Source organism: Mustela lutreola, chromosome 13 (assembly GCF_030435805.1).
Source record: "Mustela lutreola isolate mMusLut2 chromosome 13, mMusLut2.pri, whole genome shotgun sequence".
Taxonomy (NCBI): domain Eukaryota; kingdom Metazoa; phylum Chordata; class Mammalia; order Carnivora; family Mustelidae; genus Mustela; species Mustela lutreola.
This window is the reverse complement of record NC_081302.1, coordinates 8,096,198-8,121,373: the sequence shown is the minus strand read 5'-3', so window position 1 is coordinate 8,121,373 and position 25,176 is coordinate 8,096,198. Positions and strand designations below refer to the sequence as shown.

The window sequence follows — 25,176 nt, the reverse complement described above, 5'->3', positions numbered from 1 at the left end:
GCCAAACTCTCCAGAAGACCCTTGGAAATGTGTACAACCATGGATGTTCAGGTCTGAACGGGACTCCAGAGATCATCTGGTCCAAATATTTACTCTATATATGATGGAATCCATGAGAAGAGCTGAAATCTCAGGTATCCGATAGCTGTAATTTTATTCACCTGTTCTCAATTCATTTTGAATAATATGATGAGCATATGTCACAATTGTTTTGTTTGTATGATCCAAGTGTTTGCCATTTCCTGCAATCAACTTTCTTCCTAATCCCACTTCTTGCTCTGTGTTTTGGTCAGGATTTAACTCCTTCACAGTAAGATCCTGCTTCTTTTTTTTTTTTTTTTTTTTTTAAGATTTTATTTATTTATTTGACAGAGAGAGAAATCACAAGTAGGCGGAGAGTCAGGCAGAGAGAGAGAGAGAGAGAAGCAGGCTCCCGCTGAGCAAAGAGCCCGATGCGGGGCTTGATCCCAGGACACTGAGATCATGACCTGAGCCGAAGGCAGCGGCTTAATCCACTGAGCCACCCAGGCGCCCCTAAGATCCTGCTTCTTTCGTTCCTCTGAGGTTAGGGTATTTTTTTATCTGTAAAGGGAAGATATTATATGTATTTCCTTTGCAGGCCATATGGCCTCTGTCCCTACACGTCAGCTGTGCCATGTGGTGTGTAAGCATCCACAGACAATGCATAAATACATGAGTGCGGCTGTGTCCAGCAACACTTTATTTATGAAAACAGGAGCAGGGTAAATTTGGCTCATGCATTAACTCAACAGAGACCACAAATAGAATATCATCTCCTCTACCTTTTCTTGTACTTTAAATCCCACACTGCCTTGTTCACACACATATAACCTGGCCTGGCTTGCTGTTTCGTGTTTGCTGTTTTTGAGAATCTCCCGCCATGCCTAAGGTTCTGCAGACAAAAATCACGTCCATTCTGTATTTCCTCAACCAGAGAGAGAACTCACCTGGCCCCTGGCTTCTACCTCCTTTCTCCCCGGCACACCTTTTCTCTGGCCGAATAGTTAATTATTCAAGTTCTCTGTACATGGGGTGAGCCTCGTTGAAGACATGGCAGGTCTTGCAGGGTGAAAATAAGTCCTTGTTAAGTTGTCCTCAGATGCAGACTGCTGAGTGATTGTAGTTCTGTGATCTTTTTATTTCAAAGCAGGGCACAACCTCAAACATCATAGTTTACCTTACAGGTGTCAGCAGTGTTCTGAGTGGAAGGCAGCTCTTTCTGCTTTTGCTGAACTGGTATATTTAATGGTGCTATTACATACCACAAGATGCCCTTACCTATAGGAGCTTCCCTTCAGAGAACCTGCTGTCTCTGCTCCTGATTCCATCACTTGAGCTAGTTGTTCCAAAGCCACACAAAGTCTAAACATGATTCTAAGTACAGGAACGTCTTGGAGAGTGGTCCTCCCATTCAGCTTTGTCTTCATCTTAAATATTGGTTTGACAAAAACTTTCATTTATATATCCCCTTAGAGTTGGCAAAAATTTTAAAAATATATTAAAGATTTCTGTAGACTCGGAGGTGGTTTTTACTTCCCTCACTTTTTGGTCACTAAAACTGAGACAGAAAGGTCAGTCCTTTGATGAAAGTTATAGTTGCAGTTGCCGTGAAATTCAAATTTTTTTTTTTAACTTTCATGTTAAATATGGTATCCCTTAATTACACATGCAGTCTTGCATAGGACCAAAGTATGTATTGATAGGAGAACTGCATTCGTTCAGTCCCTGAAAGGAAATAGTAAATGGGACCTGTAAGGGATATTATTTGCAGAAGCCTTTATTAGAGAGCATATAATGCAGTGTAGGAAATACCAAGCTAAAAGCTAAGACTTAAAGTCTTACCATGAACTGCTTAAATTAGTATAATAGAGCTTCTGAAATATAGCTGCAGATATTTCAAGAGAGGGCAATTAATTGGATCAGAAGAAAAGCTGAATGTTACATATCAAAGAGCTTTGTGCCCATTTTTATCAAGCAACTTTTATGTATCAATTTTTGGCTAATAAAATTGGCACAGTTAACATAGAAGTTTAGAAAGATTTAAAAATTTAATGCAATTATCACCAGTGATTCACACATTATAAAGAAAAGTGTGAGAAAACCTTAATATTTTAAGAAACTTAAAAGATTGGAAGGTTTTACCCTAAGATTTTCTTGTTCTCCTTCTCCTCATTCTGGCTATTCTCTTTGGAAGACCTCATTCACTTAGATAACTTTCTCTCCTGAATGGTAGTGATTTCCTAATCTCTTTCCAAACTCATATGCTCACTGGACTCTGTGTCCTGATGCCACTTGCCTGCTGGGCACGGTCACTGCCACTTGCTGCAGGTTCCTGAACTTTAGCAAGTTGATTGGGAAATCCATTCTCCAAGTCTCCAGCTTAAATCTTCTCATTCACCTGTTAAGGGTGCCGCCTTCTGTTCGGAGTTGAATAATGTCCACCCTGCCCCCCAGTCAGATCCATCAGAATTTCAGATGTGACCTTGTTTGGAAACGGAGTCTTGAAGATCTGATTAGTCAAGATGAGTCATACTGGATTAGGATGGGACCTGTATTCAGTGACTGGTACCATCATGAGAAGCCACGTAAAGGAGGAACACAGAAGGAGCATCAGGTGAGGACAGAGGAAGTAATTAGAGGGCTGCATTCTAAGCCAAGAAATGCCAAGGATTACCAACAATGGCCAGAAGCTGGGAGAGAGGCATGGGACAGATTCCTTCTCAGAGTCTCCAGAAGGACTAAATCTTACCAACTTCTTTAAGATTTATTTATTTACTTGAGGGAGACAGAGACAGAGACAGAGTGAGAGGAGGGGCAGAGGAAGAGGAAGAGAGAATCTGAAGTAGGCTCCATGCCCAGCACTGAGATCATGATCTGAGCCAAAACCAAGAATCCAACACTTAACAATTGAACCACATAGGCAATCCTGCCAACTTCTGATTTGATTTTGGATTTCTGGCCTCCGGTAACATGAGATAAATTTCCATTGTTCTGAGCAACCCAGTTTGTGGTGATCTATTTGGGTAGCCCCAGGAAACGGATGCATTCTCTAGTCTGCTTCCCACTGCCAACTCCTCACCCTTTTCTTTCACACGAGAACCATCACACATCCATTCTATCACAGTTTGGACACACCTCTTAAATAAATTCTTCTCTGCTCCTCTATTGCCACCGACTTGACAATTTTCTGTTACTTAAAGATCTCCTTACTTGTTCCGTCCATTATCTCCCCTGCTGAAACCATCATGATCTTTCTCAAACAAAAACAGACTATGTTAATTTCTTGCTTAAAAATATTTACATTTCATGCATGAGTTATACTGAGGAGTTACTATGTTCCTGTTGCTGTGCTACAAACTTTGAAGGTATTAAAGCATTCAAAAGTTCCAACAAACCTAAGAGCTCTATGCTCTTAATATCACATTCTCATTTTAAAGATGACATTGGAAGATTAACCTGCCCAAAGTGACCCAACTAGCAAGCTCCTCAGACAGGAACAATGCACAGGCTTTCAGGCTGCAAAACCTGCCCTCTTACCATCACGAGCTCTCAAACTTATCTCTGCAATTTTCTTCCAGGCCCTATTTTCTTGAAATTACCTACTTTAAAAAATCCAGATTAAATACTGCTATCTTTCAGGCCTATTTTGTTTACTGCTTTCACTTTGCCTTTTAATACAGTGATCGGCTCATTGAAGGGACTCAGTGTACATTGTTTGAACAAATAACTGATAGTCACTGTAGGAAATCTTTCCCTGATGCCTCAGACAGAAATGGTGTCTTTGTTCTTTTTGTTCCCAGATCACTCTGTTCTTATCTCCATAATGTACGTGTTTTATTGTTATCCAGGGCAGGGCTCATCTCTCATTCGCCGGTATATTCAAGAACATAGTAAGTACTTAATGATATCAATTAAGTGCATTCAGTTATTAAATGTAAATTGATTGCATTGGAAAAGCTTAGAAAGGACTATTGAAATATGACATTATATAGGTTTATATTACTACTCACTTACATATAGCTTTTTTTCTGTTACTGCATTGCTGTATGACTTTGTCCTTTAGCATTTTATTTATTTCTTTTTATATATATATTTTTCTTCTCTATTAGACTGAAGTTCTTGGTGGCAAGCTTCATGTCTTACTGTATATCTAGAATCTAACTTGTTAGTGCCTGACAGTCTAAATTTATAATCTATTTACTGAAAAAATAAATGGCTTATTTTTTCTATCTTCTAAATGTCTATCTAACTGACAGCCCCTCACCTCAAAGATGTGATAATTTAGCTGAAATACTGTGTGAATACAACAAGAAACTTAAATGTCATTACATTTATTATATAAGCAAGTATGGAGAAAAAAAGTAGTGAGTAAAATGATTTGTTTATTGTAGAAAAGAGGAGCTAAAAAAAAGAGAAAACTGGAGTAAATAGTCTGAGACATGATTTTATAGGAGATAATATTTGTGTTGGACATGGAAGGATAAATGAACTTTTCTCACAGGAAGAGGAGGGAGACAGGACTCCATGAGGGAATTTAATTTCTTTCTGTTTTGAGTTTGCTGATAAATTTTTAAATCACAAATATGCATTTATTCTCCTCAAATATTTTTTATGAATTTGAGTTTACCAAAATTTTTCTCTTTATTCTCTTAACCTAAATAAAATTACTTCATCATCATGGATTTTCCTCTTAATATGGCATTAGATTTTCCTTGCAATTATTATATTTAGGGTTTTCATTTCTAATGAGAAAGGTTATCCAGCAATTTTCTCTTTTTTTGTAATGATCTTGACAAATCTTGGTTAACAAGTGTATGCTCTCCCCATGAAATGAATTGGTAAGTTTTCAATTTTTATATTCTTCTCTGGAAGAGTTCATGTAAAGTTGAATTATTTCTTCCTTAAAAGTGAAGATGAATTCCTCAGGAAAGCTGTCTGGGCCTGAAATATTTTCATACAGAGGTTTTAATTGAAGATGCACATTTTAAACAAATATATGATTGTTCACAGTTCATTTCTTACTATTTTAGTTTTTATAAATTTTATGAAAAACTTTTCTTCTTTTGTTTAAATTAGCAAATGTATGGACACAAGGTTATTGATTATATTCTTTTTTTTTTGAGAGAGAGATTGAGAGAGAGAGAGCACGCACACTTGAGCTCAAATTGGGAGGGGCAGAAGGAGAAGGAGAGAGAGAATCTTGAGGAGACTCCCCACTGAGCACAGAACCTGAAGAGGGGCTCAATCTCAGCACCCTGAGATCATGACCTGAGTGGAAACCAAGAGTCAGACACTTAACCAACTCAGCCACTCAGGGGCCCCTGATTATATTCTGCTTATATATTTAATATTTTAAGCATCTTTAGTGATTTTTCTTTCTCATTTGTGTTATTGAAATTTATTTTTTTCCTTAAATAATACTGCTATGATTTTATAAATGTTATTGTTTTTTTAAAGAACCATTATTTGCCTTTTTAATACTTATTGAATACTTGTTTTCTATTTCATAGATTTGTGTTCTTAACTTTTCGTGAATATTTTATACATTCAGTAATACTATATTTCAGGTATCTAGGGAAAGCTTAAAGGGACCAATGGATCAATATATTCCTAATAGGTAAATAATTTTTTAAAGATTTTATTTATTTATTTGACAGGAAGAAATCACAAGTAGGCAGAGAGAGAGAGGAAGGGAAGCAGGCTCCGAGCAGAGACCCCAATGTGGGGCTCGATCCCAGGATGCTGGGATCATGATCTGAGCCAAAGGCAAAGGCTTTAACCCATTGAGCCACCCCAGCACCCCAATAATTATTATTTTAAGATATAAGGAAGTAAACAAATTGGAAAGTTAGAATGTTTGTTTCTGAATTTTGTTGCAGACTTAGTGAAATTGTACAGATGACAGGTATTTGGTGTGGCTAGAGACAGTGGGTGACAGGACGAAGTAGCCTAGAATTGAGGGTCAAGGAAGATAGGACCGCAGGGATGGTCATGATAGACTGCACTTGACCAGGTTGTCTTTCTGGGTCTCATATCAAAGTAAGTTTGTATTGTGGACAATATGTCATTTTCTTCTCTGTACACTTTAAAGAGCTTTTCACACAGAAGGGGCTCAATACACACTCAAAAAATAACAAAGTAAAACATTTAGCACAACTCCTTCATTTCACTAAATCCTAAGGAAGTTAAGTGACTTCCTCAATTCATAGAGACAGTCATTGAAATACCTGAGACTAGGACCACAATCTTCTGAGAGTTGACGCATGCAGACAGACGCATGCAGCCCAAGCAGGAGATGTGGACCATGAATTTGACAACGACAGTGAAATGTGAAGTCATGTTTTGAGAAATCAAGTTAGCATATCATCCATATTCTATTAATATCCCTTTTTCTCTATCAAAGGGGCAGAAAAAATTAGAAGTAAGCCATTGAACATGGAAATGCAACCCAATCGTACTGGGGTATTGTGTGTATGTGTGTGTGTGTGTGTGTGTGTAGTTGTTTATTGAACTTGCTATTCCCGAATCTTGGGCTTCATAGCAGTTATCTACAAGGGGATTTAATTGCTTTAGAAGCAGTGACTGAGAGTCAAGCGCTGGTCTTCTTTTTAAGAACATAACTGGATGTTTATAGTTCTTTAAACAATGAGATGAAGTGACCTGTGTAGAAGAATACGGGGACCAGGAGACCAGAGGGAAAAGGGGAGCAAAGTCTTTTGTTGTTCTAAATTAAACCAAGTGATATGTGCCCTTGGCTGCTGACCCCATGCATGGAGGTCTCTCAGGGACGAAGGGCACAGGTGCCCCATGGATCACAGTTTTGGTTCCTCCCTTGCTTTTGTCTGCCTTTACATGCAAACTTTATCTTTTAATGAGATCTCAGCTATTAGAAATCCTTTCAGGTTGTGGGAACATTTAAGATCTTTGGGCATTTTCCTTTTTCCATTACTTTGGCCTCTATCAGCATATTGAATTTTAGGCGTTGCGTGGGATAACTCTCAGTTAACAGTGAACAATGATGCCCATTTGCCTCCTGCGTGAGTGAATTATGGAGGCTTCTGGGAAAAGAGCAGCAAAATGTCCTTGAAAGGCTTACTTTGGACTGGCAAGAGAAAGAAAGGTAGAGGGTTGGAACATTCAGGTAACTTAATAATGAAAACGAGGGAATGCTATTTTTTCAATCCTCCACCAAAGAATATAAATTGACAAAGTATTGCGATATTTACATGAATACACACAATAATTTGACTTTTCTACTTGGATAGTGTGGAGAATATAAACGAAGCACATGGGGGTTTCCAAACACTTGCCCAAGGGAGGGAGCAAGGACATGAGTCTAAGCAGAAAGAGGAAGAGGCCCTTAAACCAAAAGAAAAAAAAAGAGAGAGAGAATGAGAGAGAGAATGAGAGAGAGAGATTTAAGCCATTTGCAAAACTTATGCAGAACATTTAATGATTTCTGGTGTTTGTCTGAAAAGAAGAGGGGGACGTTTGGAGCTTTTATATCTCTCTAGTACAGAGTAGATCAGGGGAGGGAAATCCTATTTATTAGAAACTGCAATGAGCTGCTTGGTGGTGGGTGAGGGAGAGTGGAGAGAGAGAGGGAGAGACCAAGCACTGTATTCACTGAGCTGTTGGAAGCCTCTTAATAGTAATATTCAGGGCTTTCTGTGTTTAGAGAATGGCCCAGAGACCCTATATGCACTGTGCATTCTAGGTAAGTGACTAAACCCCAAAAAAGTGAGATAAGTGAACCAGTTCATAATCAACAAAACACCTGATGTTAAAATAAGATTTTCTTTAAATTTTGTTGTAAAATTTATGTTTGTTGCTGCATATATCTTTTGGAAGATATTTATTAAAATGCTTATTTTTTTTAAAGTTTGTTTTGCATTACAAAAAGCTGAAATGAGATCTCAAATCCTTCATATTATGCTGAGGAGAAATGAACAGTTTGCTGACCTTAAAAATCACCAAAATTCTGTAGATAATGTATTACAATAAGTAAATATTAGATTTTTAATAAGAAAAAGTCAAATTCACCTCCCCTCCTTCTGACAAACACACACACACACATACACACGTGTAAGTTTTTATTTCCGTGCTTCTCCTAACATCAGTACTGACTTTTAAATGTTTGGATGATGGGGGTAAGGTGATTCAGTTAGGTATCACAGTCTAATTTATTGTGAGGTTAGGTCATTTTTCATATGAGGGGTTTTATTTTGTTGTAGAAATATCATAATGAATTTTGTTTTTATTAAAATGTAAATAATAATGTTGGAAAACCTGTCTTATGTGAGAAAAAAACAACTACAAAAATGTTTTCCTAGAGGCCATCTATTTTATCAGTCTTTTACTGTAAAAATTTTATCAGTCTCTCACACATAATACCACACATGAGATATGTTCTGTCAGTGAATATCTCTCTGTGTTGTCTTTCCCTGGTGCCTACAGCTTTTGAACTCAGACTTCTTTGGTTTTATTGGGATCACATGCCTCATTTGCCATCTTTGTCAAATGGTCCGTGATTTATTACATATCCTGGGGCTGCACTTGCCGTGCACACTCATCTGCCCCAGAAGACTCTGGAAGCTCTTCTGAGCCTCAGCATTTTCTGGATGGGCAAATTTGAAGTTTAATACTAGCTTCCAGACTTTTCTGATTTAAGCATCCTCAATAAATTTAGCTATACTAGACCTATTTATTCATCCCGACTCCATGACTTGAGTGAACAGAAATAAAACAAGTTACTAACCATGCCATGACTAAAACTCCACCAAGGATACCAAGGATGACAGGATCCCAAGCAGCTTCATTGGCTTCATGGATGCCAAGGTCAATCTTACTGATGATGCAACACAGCATATTTCCACTATTATGTTACAGAACATGGGCTGTTGAGGGGGAAAGTCCAATACATTTTTGAGAAATATCTTGTAACTTATACTCAACAATATGTGCTTCTATGGCCCAGGGATGTACTTGACCAATACTACTCAACTAGTTCTCTAGTGCATTTGAAATCTGTTATATCTTCTTTTTTTATTTAAATTCAATTAGCCAGCATGTATTATACCACAGTTTCTGATGTAGTGTTCAAAGATTCATCAGTTGCATTTAGTACCCAGTGCTCACCACATCATGTGCCTTTCTTAATGCCCATCACCCAGTTACTCCATCCCCCCATCCACCTCCTCTTCTGCAACCCTCAGTTTGTTTCCAAGAGTCAAGAGACTCTTATGGTTTGTCTCCCTCTCTGATTTCTTCCCATTAAGTTTTCCCTTCCTTCCCCTATGATCCTCTGTATTATATTCCACCTGTGAGTGAAACATATGGTAGTTGCCTTTCTCTGCTTGACCTATTTCACTTAGCATGAGCCTCTCCAGTTCCATCTTTGTCAACATAAATGGTAGTATTCATCCTTTCTGATGGCTGAGTAATATTCCATTGTGTATACGAACCACAACTTCTTTATCCATTCATCTGTTGAAGAGCATCTCGGCTCCTTCCAGTTTGGCTATTGTGGACATTCCTGCTATGAACATTGAGGTGAAGGTGCCCCTTCTGTCCACTAGTTCTGTGTCTTTTGGGTAAGTACCCAGTAGTGCAGTTTCTAGGTGGCAGGGTAGCTCTATTTGTAACTTCTTGAGGAACTGCCATGCTGTTTTCCAGAGTAACTATATCAGCTTGCTTTCCCACCAACAGTGTAAGAGGGTTCCCTTTTTTCCATATCCTCGCTAACATTTGTTGTTTCGTGTCTTGTTAACTTTAGCCATTCTAACTGGTTTAAGGTGGATCTTGTTGTGGTTTTGATTTGTGTTTTCCTGATGATAAGTGATGTGGAGCATTTTTTCATGTGTCTGTTGGCCATTTGTATGTCTTCTTTGGAGAAGTGTCTGCTCATGATGAAACATGTTCCATCTTATTTAATACTTTCTTCTTAAATTACAAAATTCCCTCTTTTCACATATAATCTATTTCTATCTGGCTGAGCTCTTACCATTAACTCTTACTAGGACAGAATTTTGAAAATGCTGGTATAGAACCATTTGGAGTTTGATATATTTGGTGTGCAATCTCCATTTTTTCCCCCTGCAATTATTCTATTTTCTTAAGGATCATCTTTACTGGTCAAGTTGGTGTCTTCTATTCTATGATCCCAGAGGCATTTTTTAATAATAGTCAAAGAGGGAAAACTGAGTTAAGACAGCTAGATGTATATATTTTGGAAACCTGGGAGCTGGAATATAACAAAAATATGCTATCCAACTGGAAATATAACAAAGTTTGTAGAGCTGTGTTTGGTTTTAAAAGTCCTGCAACCAGGAGCCTTGCACAAGCCACCTGGGCCATGTTTTGCTTCATGAGCAATTTAATTAGTGTAACTCCTGAGCCATGCTTAAACTTAACGGCAAGACAGAGTCAAGAAAAATTAGTCATGAGAACGTACTCCAGATGCAAGAGTTGAATCAGTATTTGCCTCTATTGGTAATGGATAGAAAGCTCTTTTTAGAAATCCCAACAAAGTGGCTGTAAGTAGCTGTCCACAGGATGGGTAAAAGAAAGATGATTAAAAGCACATAATTCAGCATAAACTTCTGGGAATGAGGTAGACTGGAGGAAGGGGAGAAATTGTACACATAATAAAGACAAATATTGCATGTTTAGAGACACCGTGATAACAGTTTATTAGTAAGGAATGGAATTATATTATATTATATTTTATTTTATAATAAATTATATTTATTTTCAACACAAGTACCAATGTCTGAGTCATGAATGCCAGGGCTGTTAAGGCAGTGTTGTTCAATATTCTCTCAGGAATCCCAGCTACTACCATTCTGTAAGCACTGTGGTACGTTCCTCCAACTCATGGTCAAAGGGTAGCACTATCAGACTGCAATTCTGGTAGTGAAATGGAGGAAGATACCATGATACAGATAAAAGACATATGCCAGTGATGTTTTAAGGAAGTTTTCTAGGAGCAGACACATAATACTTATGCTTCCATTCCATCAGTCAAGGCTTAGTTATGTAACCAAGCAAGTCAAAGAAATGTGACCTTACTCTGGGAAGTCATGATCTAGGTAAAATTTTACCACTCGGAAAATGAGAAGCTTTCTGGGTTGCTTGACAGATCATTTGGCCTCTCACCCTCCCTATCCAAAGACTGAATCCTGCTTAAATTCCAGAATACAGAGATAATGCAAAGTACTTGATTAAGATGGTGAATGGAAACTCATCTTTTTTACTGACCTATAAATGCAAAGACAAGCCATTTGCACCACCACTTTTAATATATATACTTATGGGTAAGAACAGGATAACCACAACTAAAAAGTCCCACTTGGAGAAGTAATCACTCCATTAACAAATCCTTTAGGAATATATTGTTTCATTTTTAGCCGTGGAATAAATTCCTGACAACCTTCTGGCTGCTTCTGTTTCTGTGATCTGGGAGAATCTCCCATATTTGTTCTTTGTGAGCACCTGGTTCTGCCTTCTGGAAGATTCTTTCCCTCCATTGTACTCCACGGCCAGCCATGTCTAATGGACCGGGGAACTTGCTCTTTTTGGAGCTAATCAGATTTCATAGGTTGTGGGTTAGGAGACCCAGGGGTGTTTTTGATGTGAAAAAGCAGAGGTATTTGTATATCAGGTTTGCAGCTTCTTTAAAAATATAATTTCTTCACAAATTTAATAGACTTCTCAGCCATTTGCTCCTGGCTAATTCTCTGAGCAAGTAATCTCAGCTTTTAGCTTTCAAACTATGTATTTTACCAAAAAGTGTCTGCATCTTATGGGCTCTCCATCCTTCTCTCTCCTCCTCCTATCCCACAAATCAAATGGAAGAAAAATGGTAGAGTTCTCTACATTCTGGGAACTGCACAGTCATCTTGTTGTCCTGACATGCTGACCCACCTCCTCACTGGGGTTCTGCTGATTTCCCTCCTACATGCAAAGCAGCAACTACACTGCAATTGCTCTCCTGCCTCCTCTGTGGACTTCAGCTTTAACTCACTCTCCTGAGGTTCCAGCCTGTTGGTGGTCTTTCCTTCCTCATTCCTCGTCCATCCCCTACAATTGCACAATTTCCAGTAAAAGTAAATAAATAAATAATCTATATCTATATACCTGTGTATCTCTATCTTGGCATGTCTATACATCTACAAATATATAATCTCCTATTGCTGCTTCTCTGGATGAGACTATTTTGAGGACTGGAATGGGAAGGTGCTTGAATGGAAGGACAACCCCTTTCATAGTTTGCTCTTGGGTTGACTCCCATAAACTGGCATAGAACACTTAATGAGAAGTAGTCGAAAAACCTCTGGACCGGTCTCCTTCGGAGGCTGTCATTGAAAAGTCATGGAAGAGATATGCTCTAGTTTTAGAAAGGGAAGCATTTGACCTTTTCAAATCTACCAGACTCCTGTGTACTAGATTCTCGATCTGTTGACAGTGTTGCCTATTGACAGAGAGTACTTCATTGATGCTCTCCCATAGTGGTGTGCAGAAAGGCTAGCATAGACAATGTTCATCTCTCCTCAGGGCATTGCTACAAGGGACAAGAAGCAGCCAGCAAAAATCAATAATCTGAGATTTCTTTGTATTTCTTAGTATTTTCCCTAATGTCACTACATTAGTTGACATGTGATCTGCCTTTTAAGAAACAGCAGGAATACTTTCGCCATTGTTTTGTCCAGGTACAATAAGTTTTCAGGTGGCAAGAACTCAGATCACGAATTATCGCATCCTACCAATTCCACTAAGCAAATGCTATGGTTTTAGGTCCTGTTATTTGTAGGCCCTTTTTCCAGGTACCAAAATCTATGTTAGGATTAGTTTATCTGTGAATATTAGTAATAGTGACAGTAGCTTAAATAAGACCCAGAGTTTCTTCCTCTTATGTTCAGGATTTTCAAAGGTAATCTGGGTTAGGTCTGATATGTCTCACCACAAGGTCAAAGACTCAGGTTCCCTCTGTCCTGCTTCTCTGTGATTCTCCTCCTCAAGGTCATTTCATGTTCTAATATGGCTGCTCACTCTGGCCACTGAATCACATTCCAGTCAGCAGAATTAGCCAGGCCAAAAGAGAGAATCTGCTTTCTCTTTTAAAGACACTTGCTAGAGGAGCATAATGACTTACTGCTGCACAGTGGAGGAGCATTAACTATTTCTGCCACTTGAGTGCCATGTGGTCTGTGAAGTAATGAGACCCAGAGATTCCAAAAGCAGCCGTTACAACGGGAGAACAAATACTGCCCTTCACAATCAGAAAGAGTTCTTTTATAGCTTCACCTATTCAGCACAGACACCTGAAAATTACAGAAACACAAGTGTTATAAGTTTATATTAACTCCAGGTAGTTTCTTTTCTATTTGCATGGAAGCACTGATGATGTTTAAGAAAACAAAGTTGAAATTGGTTTTTACTCTATGTGTTAACATCACCATTATTTTTGTTGTTTGAGCTCATTTGAAGATTAAAAAAAATAAATAAAAAAGAAATTTAGGTTTCAACATCATTCTCAGGCTCTGTGGTGTTGGGGAAAAAGGTCATTTATACAAAACACTGTTTACATCTGACTTCCTATGGGAAAGCTCTGAGTGAGACAAGGTAATGATTAGACTAAATTGGAACTTAATGAGAATGCTCCTTGTTAAAATGGAAAGTATCAGTTCAGGTAATCTGGAAGCCACTGAGAATTCCTTCTATGTATGGCCAAACAGCCTTTTCTAAAGGACAAGTTACTAGATTGAATTGATACTTTCAAGCTTCCCTGGCATGGTAAGTAGACAGAAGCATACTTTCATTTTGAAGATGTAGATCTGCTAAGCCGCACTAAAGAATAGGTGTATAAACTGAGAATTGAGCTAGGTAATGAGATGGGGAATTAAGTATGCATTACTCACTGAATTCTTGTTCCTAGTGTATTTTCATTGTTTTTGTCTGTGTTTTTGAAATGTCATGAATTATCAGAATATCAAATAGATTCAGAACATTCAGTTTCTCATAATATGGTGAGTTCATATCCATAAATTCCATTTAGTAAAAAAACACCAAAATACACTAGATAAAACATAGAAATGTCAGAAAACACAGGAAATAATTAAAAACAAAAAAAAAATATATAAGAAAATATTAGTCCACAGAAGTAAAATAGAGTTAAAACTCATGGATGGTTTGGAGCAAATACTAATCCCTTACTAATGAACCCCTTTCAGGGCACAGAGGACCATCCTAGTTTGGCAAGTCTAACTGAGATCACTGGAGCAAGCTTAAATGATGACACTGTTGGTGAAAGTTTACAACACAAAGTATTGTGGATACTTTCTTGTCATGGTTTTGGACTAGAGTACAAAAAGTAGCACTTCTTACGAATTTCTGGGCATGGATGAGAGAAAAGCTCTCATGTGAGTCATTACCTAGAAGATATTAAAACTATCAGGAGATATTTATGTTAAAGTGGTTCCAGTTAGAAAGTACCCTCTCTGCTTGGGTAAGGGTAACACATATTATTTTTGCAGGTGTACACTTTTGGTCCACACTTTAAAGAATTCTCACTAATCAAAATTGTAAAATACATGAGAAAAAGTATCAGCATTAGAATACTCAAAAGAAAGAACAGAAAGCTAAATCAAATTATGGAAGGATCAGACATTCAAAGTCTTGATATTGGAAATATTTGCTACAAGTTATTACATGACTTAATAATGCTTAAATAAATAAATAATTCCAAAATATGCTACAGAAAAATGAAATGAAAACAAGTCAGTTATATTTGATACTAAGAACTGCATAAAATTCTAAAAATGAAATATATAGTAATTATTTTTGAAAGCCCAATGACTAGTCATAAATTTTTGACTCAATGGAAGAATTTTAGAATATAGCATAAAAGTACAAGGAAGGAAGATACGGAGAAGTTATGCAAGTGGAGAAATAATGAATTTTAATCAGAGTTGACAAGGTTATAGAAAAGCAACTTTTGAAGAGAATATTGATTGAAATTTTCCAAAATGGATAAAAGGCACCAAGCTTTAGATTCACAGATTATAATAAATGTTAAACAAGATAATTAAAAGGCATTCAGCACCAAAACACAACACAGTGAAAGCAAGGCAAAAACTAGACACATGGAAGTGTTAAAGCAAAAGAAAAACAAAACAAAACAAAACAAAATCCCAGAGATCTTAATAGCAATTCAAAGGAAAAAGACAGATTTCCCACAAAGGTAACTAGGTAAATAACTGATTTCTCAATTGTAACCATGGAAGCCAAAAAATAATAGAAGCATTTCTTCAAAGTGATCACATAAAATAACTGTTAATTGAAAATTGTATGTTCCGCAACCTATCTTTAAAAAAAGAATAAATCAAAGCATTTTTCAGACAATATAAAAATGATTATTTACTATTAACACATCTGAGCAAAGAAATTTCTAATTATTACACTATATGAAGAAGAAAAATGACATCTGAAAAAGCTGAGATGCAAAAAGGAATGATAAGTAAAGTAAAATGCAATATATAGGTAAATCGGATAAAATGCTGACTCTATACATCAAAATAAAATGTCTGATTCGTGCTATAAAAACAAGACAGAAAAAGAATAAGAGTTAAAATATTTTAATGCCTTTTTTGTGGTTAGGAAGAGGTTAAGATATGAATTAACTTTTTACTTTGTGAAATTAAACATCTTCAATTAAACTATTATGGCAAACACCTAAAAGAAATGTACCTTCCAAAAAGATAGAAACATTGAACTTTAGGGGAAAATTACCTTAATCAATACAAATAAATAAAGAAAAGAAAAAAAATTATCACAAAAACTGATGCATGACAATTATTATGAAATAAGATGTTAAAAATAAATGTAAATGAAACCATGATCCCAATACATATAAATGGACCAAATTTTTTTTGTTAAAGATGGCATATATCAGATTAGATTAAAATAATTAGATTATTTATAGTGTTAATAAGAAACATGGAATTTTTAACAATAGAAATATGCAATAATTTCTACTTAATTTTATAAAGTTTCTGTAGCTATACTAATATCATATAAATTGGGGTTTAGTCAAAAATATTCATAAGAGGGGCGCCTGGGTGGCTCAGTGGGTTAAGCCGCTGCCTTCGGCTCAGGTCATGATCTCAGGGTTCTGGGATCGAGTCCTGCATCGGGCTCTCTGCTCAGCAGGGACCCTGCTTCCTTCTCTCTCTCTCTCTGCCTTCCTCTCAGTGTACTTGTAATTTCTCTCTGTCAAATAAATAAATAAAATATTTAAAAAAAATTCATAAGATATAAAGATGGCAACTACCTGATGATTAAAGATTCAATTTGCTAGAAGCACTTCTGACCTTAATTTGTATCAATAACAGCTTCAAAATACAGAAATAAAAACATTTGCAGAACTATAAGAAGAAATGTGCAAAATCTCTCATCACTGTTAGATTTTTAACATTCTTTCTTAGTAATTTTTAAATTGAGATAAATAAATAAGTTATAACAGATTTGAACAGCACCATAGTTTGTTCTATTTTTAAAGTTAGTAATTTTTCCCCAAGTATACAGAGAATATCATGAAAATTACCTAATTTTAGTAACAGAGATAATTTTCAAATAATTCATTTCTCCAATTAATTAGAAATCAGTCCCAGAATGTTAAATTAAAAACCCAAATATTTGGATGTTCAAAATAAGACCAAACTAACAACAACAACAACAAAATAAACATGAAGAGGTTAAAGAGTTTAGAATATGTCCTTATTTATTATCAATTGAATGCTATCAATGTAATTTATATACATATGGGTTTTCTTGTAATTTCATATTAACATTTTTTGAAACTACATCATTACTTCCCTGTTGAAGATAACTCAACAGAGGCTGTTCACTACTAAGTCATTCACCCAAATTGAGGCAATGGTGAACATTGAAATGTATTTAAACCTCTAGGTTTTCCGTATTTTGTTCTCTATTTTAAACCTTTCCCTTCTCCTCAATTCTGTCCCCACATACTCAGAATCTTGTCCTGTGTTCTTCTTTATTGATCTCCACTAGCCTTGGCTTTTGCTAATCTAACCATTAAATTAGTCTGGTTGAAATATAGCCTCATACTTCTATTCACATTCCAACAGCTGGGCTTAGCAGGGAGAATTTGGATCTGGAGGCAGTCAGAGCAAGTTCCAATTCAGGCTCTGCTAGCTCTCTGACCATGGGCAAAGTATTTGCATATGGCCTCCCAGTTATTCAAGAAAAATGCTAACACTTCTTTTCCAAGATTGTTGGAGATTAAAATTCTGTATGGAAAGGGCTGCATTCATAGTATAACCCCGTTAAATATTTTGTGATGAGAAATGTTTACAATCACCAAGTGTACCTAATTTTAAATCTTGGTGCCATTCCTGATTAGATATGTCACATTTGGCAGCTACCTAATTTCCTAAACTCAAGTGATCTTTCTTTCTTTCTTTTTTTTTTTTTAAAGATTTTATTTGTTTATTTGACAGAGAGAGACAGAGAGGTCACAAGTAGGCAGAGAGGCAGGCAGAGAAAGAGGGAGAAGCAGGCTCCTCGCCAAGGAGAGAGCCCGATGGGGGGCTCCATCCCAGGACCCTGGGATCATGACCTGGGCCGAAGGCAGAGGCTTAACCCACTGAGCCACCCAGGCGCCCCAAGTGATCTTTATTTCTAAAATAAAAATATTACTCTTGCTGTTGTGATAAGGATCAATGAGACACTGGATGTGACAAATGGTTGCTAGTATTGCTGTTGTTTTATTTTGTGTTATTTTTCTTAGTTAAAAACAGACTTGGTAGAGGCACCTGGGTGGCTCAGTGGGTTAAAGCCTCTGCCTTCAGTTCAGGTCATGATCTCAGGGTCTTGGGATCGAGCCCCACATGAGACTCTCTCCTCAGTGGGGAGCCTGCTTCCTCCTCTCTCTCTGCCTGCCTCTCTATCTGCTTGTGATGTGTCTGTCAAATAAATAAATAAAATCTTAAAAAAAAAAAAAAAAAGACTTGGCAACCAAACTGATAACAACTTGTAATGATAGAATTTCAGAATTTGTAATGATTTACAAAGGGAATATACCTGTTTCTATTTAAGAAAAACAATAGCTTGCAAAAACAGCTCATTCTGCCTGGATCCATTGGAATACACTAATGGGACACAAATTTTTCCTTTTCAATGAACTTAAACATGAGTAACTTGGTGTTGCTCCTTACCCTTTCTCTGTACCTTCATTCAGTATATATTGTTAATTTTCAAACATGAGATATTATATTGGTAAAATATATTTTTTAAATATATCAGTGTCAGTGCTTTTAAACTTTTAATTGTTTTGAAGCCAGGGAAGAAATTTTAAATGGCATCAACATAATACTTACAGAATTGATAGAATAGCATATCCTAGAATATTCCTTATCATCTTTTTGATCTATCCAAAATTAATTTTATTTGGTTCATGAGCTTATTTTGGTGGTGAGTCTCATTTGAAAATAGTAGTCTCTTAATGTTATTTTAGGATAAATGTTTGGTAAATTTCGGTCCACAAGCCAAATACAATTGTCTGCCTGATTTTGTACATGAAATTATATTGAAGAACAGTCACACCCCTTTTTAATATATTTATATGGTTGTTTTTATGCTAAACTAGCTGAGTTCACGTGTGATCACCAGGTCTGATATGTTGACTCTCTGATCCTCTACAGAAAGTGTTGCCCATTCCTGTTCTATGATTAAAATTAATGAGAAGATGTATTGTTACAGTGTTTAAGAAAAGGTATTTCTTGACACTTTATTCTCCTTTCTCTTTTCTGTATCTAGAAAAAAAATTGAAATGTTTGATTATATTATCATCCATTTGTGTAATATTTCATATGCTTTCAAAAGATTTTATTTTTAAAACAGAGGCTGTGCCCAGTGTGGGGCTTGAACTTACAACCCAGATCAAGAGGCACATGCTCTAAGAACTGTATGAGCTAGACTCCCAGTTTATAATTTTTTAGCTTATGAAATAAGCAATGTTGTTTTTCTAGTTTTTAAAGAGAATTCTGCTCAGGGAAAAATCCTCATTTTAAAAAGTGTCACCCTTCTTCATTGAAAGGCTGCCTATGCCATTGTTCTCTCAGATAAAGAACCGAGAGATACAACAACTATCATGCACTTTTTTCTAGCTTGTTTCCAGTAGTTAAGTATCTCCTCCAGTGGTTAGCATCAGAGGGAGTTTGCACTGCAGGTTTTTAGTCACTGGGATTTAAGAATATATACACATTTTATAGTTATGGTAGTAATTTGTCACTCATTTTTGTAGTGGTGAAATTTTGCTAGAAACAACTAAATGATGGCTAAAAATATCCATTCAGTATGGATTGGATTAATACATTTCACACATCACTCACAAAAATGAAAGAATACAAATTAGTTGCTTAATACCTGTCCCCTTTGGGTATGCACTATAAAATTAAACACTATGGTCAATTAATTTTAGTTTTATGTTATTTTGTTAAGAATATTATTGTTGATACTATTGCCATATACTATATTTGAACATCAAAAAATAAGGATAATAATTTTGAATTTTAACAAGTAATTTATTAAAACTTTAAAAAAATCCAGCTCGAGTAGACAATGAGTCTAAATTGTGAGAGTTAAATAATCACATTTCATGGCCCATGTATTAGGAAATGCAGGTTATAGTTTCACAGGTATTCTAGGCTATGTTACTAATGAAGCAATTTGCTCTGCGTCCAGTCCCATTTCACTAGCTGTCATCAACGATTAAAGAATGCCATGGAAGGGTCACTCTGGATTAGCACCCTGTCTTTGCAGAGATCCCCACTTAAAGGAGAAGGATTTTCATTTGCGTTCTGGGCGACGCCACAGGTTAAAGTCATTTAACAGAAGCAGTATTTTCTAAATGTTTTCATTAGGCACTTATCATTGAAGAAGACAAATGTAGAGACATCCCCAAGTGAAACAATCTATTTATACAGCTCAGAAACTTACTTAACACAGGACTGAGTATACCTTGAAGCAATCTCCAGAGAAGAGGTAAGCAAATCAAGCAAACGATAAGAATACAACAATAAATAAGAAACAAGCAAACCTAGGAGTTTTAAGGGAGCAATTACTACTTAAAGTAAAAAACTGTTATTCCATTTCGTTCCATTTCCCTTATATTCCATTTCCCTTATAGCTCCTACTACTAGAACTCCTACTATGAAGCCCACAGCTTCACCAGAGAATTCTTCTTGCAGAAGATGAAAGCAATGACAAAGACCTCTTATATCTCTTCTCCTTTTGTAAATAAAACTCCTATCAATTTTATATGTCTTTCTGGGAATAAGAAAGACAGTCACACAATGTATCGTTCACCTTGTAAAATGTGACATTACAAATGACTGCCAAAAGTATGGAACTTTTTTATTGAAAGCTCTATTAAGTCATACAAGTAATTTACTTCCCCCAAAATATATTTACTACTGTGCCTATTCTGTGGAGTCTCACCAACAGAAGTGCACGCAGACTGCTGCTTTTGAAAATTAAAGAAAAATATGCATGACTATGTTATTGATGAATGAGAAATCATATACTGTTTAAAATAATGTACATCTTGGAGTTTATAGAAAATAATTTCTACTTGTGTGCAGAATCATGCCTTAATAATAAACCTTTACTGATCACTTAATATGTGTCAAACATTGCTTATTCATTAATGCAGTTTAGTTATATGTATGTGTGTATGGGTTCCTGTATGTGTGCATGTACGTGTGTTTGTATGTACTTAACAAATTTTTAACCAGATTTACCTACTAAAAAATTATTTTTTTAATGTGGGGACAAGTTGGTTTTATTGGTATTATTTGAAATTGGTAATAAACCTTGACAGTACCATTTGGAGGAAGAATATGTAATTTTTTTTAATGGAACTTGTTGAGTTGAATGGCTTCATTTCTTTGAGAAATGTCACATTAATCTTAGGGCCACAGTAATGGACTAAAGAAGTAGCAGTGATATTGACCCTGCTAACTGAATGAGGAAGCAATTTGCAGGGAGGTTCACAAAACTAATTGGAAAGGTTCATTGCAATAGAATCCCAAGATAGAAGACATGAGTGAAGTAACAGTGGCAAAGAGAGGTTAATAAAATAGTAACTATTTGTTGAATACTTGGGAGGTACTAACACCTAGGCCTTTATATAAATTGTATCATTTGATCTTTAGGAAACTCTATGGTAGTCTCTATTTTTAGTCCCAAATTATAGGATGGAAAAAGATGCCCACAAGTTTCAGACCTTAGAGTTGCATCTCAACTTGTGCTTTTAACTGTATATCAAAAATATAAGTGAGGGGCACCTGGGTGGCTCAGTGGGTTAAGGTCTCTTCCTTTGGCTCAGGTCATGATCCCAGGGTTCTGGGACTGAGCCCCTCATCAGGCTCTCTGGTCAGCAGGGAGCCTGCTTCCCCCTCTCTCTCTACCTGCCTCTCTGCCTACTTGTAATCTGTCAAATAAATAAATAAAATCTTTAAAAAATATAACTGAGGGGTGGCTGGGTGGCTCAGTGGGTTAAGCCTCTGCCTTCGGCTCAGGTCACGATCCCAGTGTCCTGGCATCGAGCCCCACATTGGGCTCTCTGCTCAGAAGGGAGCCTGCTTCCCCCTTTCTCTCTGCCTGCCTCTCTGCCTACCTGTGATCTCTGTCTGCCAAATAAATAAATAAAATCTTTTTAAAAATATTTAACTGAATGTAGCAGACAGACTTGCTTTTTTGGAGCAAACATTTGTAGCTGACCTCTAATCTAAGAGGCAGATTTGCAATCAATTTCATGTTCTTTGGAAAGCAGCTGCAGCCTCTAATCAAAGGGCATGTACTTGCAACCTCAGAAGGAAATGAGTAGCCCATTTGATTTTAGCAGCAGGTGCACGTATAAAAATTAGAATTAGCAGTTTCAATGAAAATTAAGAGGATATATAAGGGCACTTATTGTTCATTCCTAAGTCTTCTTAACTTAAAATCATGATTCTGTAGTTCAGATAATGAAGATTTACCAACTAAAAAGTTCTTTAATATGTCCACAAATAGAAATATTTTTCTGTTTAAACATTTGATAAGGACATTGAAAATAGAAGTAATGCACTATTAAGGCTGGGAATATCTCCAAAAAAGTAATGTGTGTTTATAGGAGTAATAAAAGTATTTAACAACTAGTACAGTTTGGACTCTGGCCAATCAGAATAGAGGTTGGTTGTAAACAACATATTTGAATGTATGAATAGAACATATTTTTAAACACCTAGAAATATGTGGGTGTTACGGACAAGATTTTATTCCCTCATAGTCATATGTAGATACCCTAACTTCTAATGTGACTGTACTCAGAGATAGGTCCTTTAAGGAGGTTATGAAGGTAAAATGAAGTACAGATGTGATCCTAATGCAATATAACTGAGGTCTTTATAAGAAGGGGAAAAGACACCAGAAATGTGTACACAGAGGGTAGATCATGTGAAGACCCAGCAAGAAAGTAGCCATCTATAAAAACTAAGAAGTTGGTTTCACTAGAAACTAATTTTGCTGGCACCTTGATCTAGGACTTTCAACCTTTAGAACTATGAATAAATAAAGTCCTGTTTTACCCACCCAGTATGTGGTTCTGTTATGGGAGTTCTAGCAGGCTAATTTAGTGAGAGTAATTATTTATATTCAAAGTTTGTTTTTTTTTTTTTACTTTTGATTTCAAAAATCAAAGTTATATAAGAAAAGAGTTGAATTAATGAAACATGTCTTATAACAACCTTAAAAAAAAGTCTTGGAGTTCTATTTCTTAAAAGACAGTGCTTTTATGGCCCTATAACTATTTCTCCTGGCATTTATCTTCCTATTTGTAAGTAAAATACATTTAAATTTTTTAATTATTTGCATTAACTAATAAATTAAAAATCCAAAGAATATAAACTTAATTGTCATCTCTCTGTACTGGAATCAAACACACACACACACACACACACACACACACACACATAAACATGTGCACACATTTCTCCCTTTCCCTCATCTTTTTGAAATAACTATATCAGAATTTTCAGTAAAATTAACACAAAGTATTTATATTATCATGACTATATTAATAATATTTTTATATAGATTAGTATTTTATGATTATATATTTCTGCTTAAAAATCTTTACTTTCTCTAGAGTTTATAATAGATCGATTTTTCCAATTGGTTAATTGTCTGTAGATGTCAAAGATTCGTTCCCTAAATCTCTCACCAAAATATATATTCACTCTCAATACTTTCAAATAACTGTGGTTTTTTTTTTTTTCTTTTTGTTTTCCTTGGGTTTTTTCCTCTGGATTTAACCCTGTTTACTGACTCTCTAGGCCTGCTCCTGGATATCCAGCACCTTCCCTATTCTGATAATTCCTTTTAACTCTCTCCTAGTTTGGATTTTATGTTTCTGAATCCTGTATTTTTCCCCTCTGTAGTTTGGTTCTTCATTTTAGTAGATGAAATCTTATAGCAGTTCCTTGAGCAAAGAGTGCATGGAGAATAAAATTTTGAGACATAATGTCTGAACATGTCTTTATTATTCAACATGCTCATTAGGTTGACAAATTGATTGGGTATAAAAATCTTCCTTGGAAATACTTTATTTGTTAACACTTAATATGAGATTTACCCCCTGAAAAAATGTTTAGACTCACAATTGTTTAAGGTCTTAAATGTAGATCTGAAAACATAAAACATCTAGAAGAAAACTACATAATAATGACAATTTCAATTGTATTCTTTTATATTGTAGTTGTCAGATTTTTTCCAACACCATGTGTTAAAGAGTCTATATTTTCACTACTGTGTGTTGTTGTTGATCATCAGATGATCACATATGTATGGACATATTTTGGACATCCGTTTGTATCAGGTTATTGCCAGCCTCATAAAATAAGTTTGGAGGTTTTTTTTTTTTTCTTTAAATTTTTTGGAAAAGTTTGAGAAGGATAGGTGTTAATTCTTATTTAAATGCCTGGTATTGCATTAATCTGTATGTCTGTCTTTATGCCAGTGCCATACTATTTTGTTTGTGGAAGACTTATAATGTATTTTAAAGTCAGGAAATATAATATGTACAGTTTTGTTCTTCTTTCTTAAGATTGATTTGGTTATTTGTAGTTTTTGTGGTTCCATGTGAATTTTAGAATTTTTTTTCTACTTATGTAAAAAAATGCCATCAAGATTTTGATAAGTGTCGCATTACATTCATAAATGACTTTGGTTAATATGGATATTTTAATAAATATTAAAATTTCCAATCCATGAATATGAGATGTCTTCCCATTTGTTTGTGTCTTAATTTCTTTCTTTTTGATAGAAATGTTTTTCACCTCCTGAGTTTATCCCTAAGTATTTTATTCTCTTTAATGCTATTATAAATGGAATTAGATTCCTAATTTCCTTTGCATATTGATTAGTGTATAGAGACACACCTGATTTTTTTATGTTGATTTTGTATCTTGCAATTTTACTGTATTTATTAGATCTAACAGTTTTTTATGAAATCTTTCGGATTATCTCTATATAAGATCATGTTTCTGCAAACAGGATGATTTTATTTCTTCTTTCTGATTTAGATGCTTTTCTAATTGCTCTGGTAAGAACCTCCAGGACTCTATTGCATTTAAATCTCAAGAAGGGGTCTTTCCCTTGTGCCTGGTCTTAGAGGGAAAGGTTTAAATTTTTCCTTATTGAGTCTGATGTTAGCTATGGGATTTTCATATATGTCTTTTATTGTTGAGGTAATTTCCTTCAATACCTAGGTTTTTTTGCTTGTTTTTTAGCATGAAAAGATACTGAATTTTGTCAAACACTTTTTCCCCGTCTATTTCAATCACCATGTAATTTTTATTCTTCACTCTTTTAGTGTGGTATATTGCATTAATTAATTTCTGTATGTTGAACCACTCTCCCATCCCAAGGACAAATTAGCTTTATTGCGGTGTATGACACTTTTAGTGTGCTGCTGAATATATTTTATGAGTATTATGTTGAAGACTTTTGCATCTGTATTTATCAAAGATATTGGTCTGTAGTTTTCTTGTGGTGGCTGGCTTTTGTAACAGGTTTTGCCGGCCTCACAAA

General features: G+C 35.7%; 1 long non-coding RNA gene across 1 annotated transcript; it reads left to right on the top strand.

Moving 5' to 3' along the window:
• On the top strand, window positions 1-20,725 carry LOC131814052 (uncharacterized). Its single transcript, XR_009347106.1, has 5 exons — window positions 1-134; window positions 3,822-3,911; window positions 18,747-18,817; window positions 19,968-20,088; window positions 20,234-20,725. It is a non-coding gene; the product is annotated as an uncharacterized LOC131814052 (long non-coding RNA).
• Window positions 20,726-25,176: the final 4,451 nt, after the last annotated feature.